The following is a 5,191-nucleotide window of genomic DNA, read 5'->3' as shown; positions in this document are numbered from 1 at the left end:
CAATCCATGGGGACCAGGTATTTTCACATTTTTTTTTATTGAGGCTCGGCGGCATTTGTATATAGTGCATTTTATACAGTGCAGAGGCGGCGAGGGGTGCTTTGGGGCCGAATATTTTTCAATCCATGGGGACCAGGTATTTTCACATTTTTTTTTATTGAGGCTCGGCGGCATTTGTATATAGTGCATTTTATACAGTGCAGAGGCGGCGAGAAGTGCTTGGGGCCGAATATTTGTCAATCCATGGGGACCAGGTATTTTCACATTTTTTTTATTGAGGCTCGGCGGCATTTGGCTATTGACTCACTGCCGTTCAGCCCCTATGAGAAAAGGGGCGAACAGCAGCGAGTGAACAGCAGCCAATCCAGATGTTGGATTGGCTGAGACGACCACGTTCGGCACTTCCATTCAGCCGAATATGCTTAGCATGTTCAGCTGAACCGAAGGTAGCCGGAGCCAGCCGATGTCTGGAATCAGCCGCACAGGGCTGAAGTGAATAGCCGAACGGTGTTCAGCTCACTTCACTTTGGCTCAGTTATTCACTCGGTTGCCTTCGGCAGCTTAGGGAATAACCCCAATACACAATTTACTGGCACACAAAAGAGTGGCTCCATAGGACCCTGCAAGTGAAGGGAGACACCCGAAGGGTCCCCCGTTCAGACCATCTCCAGTGCGTTCCAGCACGGTTAGCTGCTGGATTACACTGGTTCGAATACTGTCCGGCTCTCTGCGTTCTGGGACGGGAGGAGGCGTGGCTGCGGGGCCATTGAGTTGAATAAACCACCACGCCCCCTCCCCCACCTGCAGTGCGATCGTCGGCGCTAGAACATGTGGCACAGCAATGCCGTGTTCCAATCAAGTGCAATCACAAAGCAAGGGGGAGGTCCTGAACAAAGTCAAAGGCAGTAGGGGCACCACAACAATAATGGAGTCCAGAACAGTGTTTTTATTATTAAAAGATCAACAGGAAAAAAAGAAACCCAACGCGTTTTTGGGAGTGTGGGGGGGTCTTCACTTCAATATTTTTGAATCTGCAGCTTTCATTACAATAATCCTTGGTGATCCTGCTACAAAGGTCCTTATTAAGGCACTTCCTGTTATAGGGTGAAAGCACTCCATCCTTTTCTTCCAAATGAGCTCCCACGTTGTCACGCTGTCACATGGGGGTCCGATGGAAACTACAAGTGGCCTTTTCGGCAAACATTACGCAGGCATGGTCCACGTTATCACCAGGAAAACCTCCCTGGGAAATGCTACGCAGCCATCACTGGAGCGCGTGTAGACAGGAAGTGGATCAGAAGAACTGAGATGCAAATAAGGATGAAAAAGGTGATAGGTATTTGAAATAAAAAAAGGCAATGTATCATAAACGGGGACCCCTATGTGATAGCACGGAGGAAGTGACCGGTCCTCTTTATGGAGACATCAGGGGTCTATTAGACTCATATTGTCCTCTATGGACCCCACAGAAGCTGGTGAAGCGTGGCATTTTCTTCCCTTATTCCTTGGCTACAGAAGCCGGAGAAATGACAGACTGAAACAGGAAAGGGACAAAATCCTCACTTGGGAGATTTCCTCTAACTTCCTGTTACAAAGGAAGTGAAGGAAAATCTCTCCCAGCAGCAAATCAATAAGTAAATAAAGAAAGTGGAGGAAATGAAAATGGCAGAAGTGTTAATATTGGTTGTGCTTATCCTTTACCCAGATAGCAAGGATAACTTGCCACAAACTTGTGATAGGGTTAAATTGTAATTCTTGTTAACTTGCCGCACACATTCCTGGCAAGTTGTAGACTTGCAGAACACTCGCAGCACACGTTCTAGTTGACACTTTTTGAATTTGTAGCAAATTTGCTTGGCAAGTCTACAGCAAGAGTCCTGCAGGTCTTAGCAAGAGCTCTGCAAGCTCGCTGGTCTGGAGACTTGCAATGCAGACTTGCTGTAATTGTGCAACAAAATTGTGAAGCTTGGCAAGTCTGCAATAGTTTAGCAAGTCATTTTCAAACTTGCAGCTCAATTTCTTGCTATCTGGGTAAGTATCACATTGCAAAATAGGAGAACCTGGAAAAGAAAGAAGCAAATGCCTTTACCGCTTCGTTCATGGGAAATCCGTGGCTGCAGAATTCCGTCTGAAAGGAAAGCCGTGCTACTGGAGGTGTCCCCCTGGGATACAGTGGATTCTTCCTCCGACGTTCTGTCACTACTGAGTCCCGTAATGAGTGGAGGTCAAAGGGAGAAATCACAGATTGCAAAGGGGTCGACACCCTGGGAAGTGTCGGTGCCCCTTTGTTTCTCAGGAATGTTGCGGCGTTGTCATGGTATTCACTTGTTTGTTTTCCAGAAATGCTTATTTTTAATTCTGACACTTAATGGCTGGCTTTAAGACCGTTATATGTATAATTAGTCATTAGCAGCTCATTGACCGGCTGTATATCCATCTTCCTCACACAAGGGGAAGGATACACTCTCAGTCAGTTCACTTATTAGAAAATGCAACACATCTGTCCTTCACACACTGACACTGACTGAGCGCGTTATCACAAAGACACACTACAAATAGAACGTGATCCCACCCACATCTCCCTGATTGGTCGCGGCCCCTCGGGCTCCTTTTTTTTAGCGGTCAGTCTCCTTGTCAGTCTGACTCTCAGCGCCTACCACGTGTCTGCAGGGAACAGGGGGCTGATTTCACATAATGCTTCCTTTCCCCGCTGCAGGAAGGGCGCTCTGCGCCACTATTCTCCCCTCTTGTGTCGGCTTGGTAGTGTCCGCTCTGGTGTGAGGCGCGCTGGCCCCGCCCTCCCTCGCGCTGCGCTGTGCGGGGTGTCAGTGGGGCTGTTAGTCGCTTGGCTGTGTCGGTGAGGAGCGGGTTACACAGTTCGGGTGTCGATGGAGCATGGGGGAGACTAGCGGGACGCTCAATGAGAGCATGCCGGAGAGCGGAAGGGCCGTCACCGGGAGGCTGAGACGCTGCAGAGCAGCCAGCAGCAGGTGAGCCCTGTGCCCTCTGTACCTTCGCTGCACTGGAGGAGGGAGGACATCTCCTGTCATCACCGCCTGGGCGCAATGTCCGCTGACTGGGCCTGCCATAGTCACCCCCCTGGGCACACAGCCTTTGTCACCCCCTGGGCACACAGCCCTCGTCACCCACTGGTCCGTCACTGGTGCATCTATGTGGCATCCTCATGTGCTGGCCACACTACTACAAGGGGCTGGCATCTCCCATCATTCTCTGGGTGCATCTGCACTCCTAAGCACACAGCACCACTACTGGTGCAACTGCCCTCCTCGTTGCCTGGGCACACAGCAGCACTGGCACGTCTGCCCTCATCTCTTCTGAGTACAGGGCACCATCACTGGTACATCTGCCCTCCTGACACACCACTTGCACATCTGCCCTCCTTATCCCCTCTGGGCACATGGCACCACCACTGGCACATCTGCCCTCCTCATCCCCCGGGCACATGGCACCACCACTACTGGCACATCTGCCCTCCTTTTCCCCCCTGGCACATCTGCCCTCGTCCCCCTGGGCACATGGCACCACCACTGGCACATCTGTCTTTTATCTGTAGGCACTTTGCTTGGATGTGGCATACTCCAGTGTCGCCCTCTGGGCACTGGAACTGGTACGCCTGTCACCCTCTGAGCCTACTGACATCTGCCAGGAACTCCCACCTCTTATGATAATGCCATTCCCTGACACATGTATCTATGCTCATACCCTACTGGCATGATGACCCTTAGCTGGTACAGATGCCATTGTTTCCACCAGAGCACGGTGATAGCTGCCAGCCATTGCCCAGTCATCTCCTATCCTTGGCACACTGGTCCTTCACCTGACATTGGGCCATGCCCTGTAGACAAGTTGGCATTTCAGTCTACATTTTTTTTAATATCCTTAGCTAATGAGCTTTCCCTTCTAAATTGGGTACCATTCAGCAAACGTGGTCCCCACCCTCGGGCACACGCTGGTTGTATTCTGCAAGTATGGGTGCACCGATCCTTGTCTGACTGGTCATTCCTCCTATCACCCTCTAGGCACGCTTGCTGTCAGGACCAGTCCTCTCACTGTGCCTTTTTAGGAGGGTCTACTGTATTTTCAACATGGCAGGTCATGGCGTGGCATCTTCACTATGGCTCCTTGGGTTTATGAACTCTTATGCTGCCAAAGCCCCATTTTCCATTACTTGCCGGCTCTTCCTATGGGAAGCATGTACCCATCATGACCCAGGCTGGTGTTCCCACAGTATACATTGCACATCATGAGCCCTGGGTATAGTTGTTGCTACCTCAAGCAAGAAGCTGGCCACCCTGACCTGCCACAGTGACCACTTTCATCAGTGACCCCTGACTTGCCACAGTGACCGCTTTCATCAGTGACCTTTGACCACCCCGACCTGCCACAGTGACCGCTTTCATCAGGGAACCCTGACCACCCCGACCTGCCACAGTGACCGCTTTCATCAGGGAACCCTGACCACCCCGACCTGCCACAGTGACCGCTTTCATCAGGGAACCCTGACCACCCCGACCTGCCACAGTGACTGTTCATCAGTGACCTTTGACTACCCCGACCTGCCACAGTGACCGCTTTCATCAGTGACCCCCAGGATTACATGGACCCTTAACTTTTTAATTGGGTCACCCCTAATAACCTAAAATGACCCCAACAGATGGCTCCCTTCTCATATCCACACCACCGACCCCTCTTCTGATAAATCCCCGTAGACCCCATCACTCCCACGCATCGAATAGCAATTACACCGAGCTTGCAGGCTCTTGTTTGACCATCTTACCTTCGAGTGGCCATGTGGGGTTCGCTATGCCAGCTGAACAGCGTAGCCTCCCCAGGCCAGCCCGTCTACTTTTGCGTCCGGCAGGGCTATTGTTTACATGATGGTCATGATCCGCTCTCCTCCGCTTCACCTCTTGTACCAGCAACCAACGCCACTTATCCAGCTGACCAGCCTGGATGTCCATCTGTCAATCATTACTTAGCCCGTGCCCTCTGACACGGCTGCGTCCAGGCCTGCAGATTCCATGTAGCAGGTGCTGCAGGGGTCCCTCCTGTATAGAAGGAACTCACAGCGTCTTGTGGTGACCGATGAGCATGATGATATGGCTCATCCCCAAGACTAACCCCCCCCCCCCCCCCCCCCGTCTTGGCTCCCGCGCCCCTCCCCTCCAGC

General features: G+C 51.7%; 1 protein-coding gene across 1 annotated transcript in view; it reads left to right on the top strand.

Annotated features, from left to right (window-relative positions):
• The first annotated feature begins 2,842 nt into the window (after positions 1 to 2,842).
• Positions 2,843 to 5,191, top strand: part of MGAT5 (mannosyl (alpha-1,6-)-glycoprotein beta-1,6-N-acetyl-glucosaminyltransferase) — a 118,804-nt gene continuing 116,455 nt past the window's right edge. The window contains exon 1 of the mRNA XM_018563039.1: positions 2,843 to 2,990. The gene's annotated coding sequence lies outside the window, so the exon portion shown is untranslated. The remainder of the gene's footprint in view (positions 2,991 to 5,191) is intronic.

Source organism: Nanorana parkeri, unplaced genomic scaffold (genome assembly GCF_000935625.1).
Source record: "Nanorana parkeri isolate BGI_ZX_2015 unplaced genomic scaffold, ASM93562v1 scaffold626, whole genome shotgun sequence".
NCBI classification, from domain to species: Eukaryota; Metazoa; Chordata; class Amphibia; order Anura; family Dicroglossidae; genus Nanorana; species Nanorana parkeri.
Note: the sequence above shows the minus strand (reverse complement) of the source record. Positions and strands in the feature narration are given on the sequence as shown.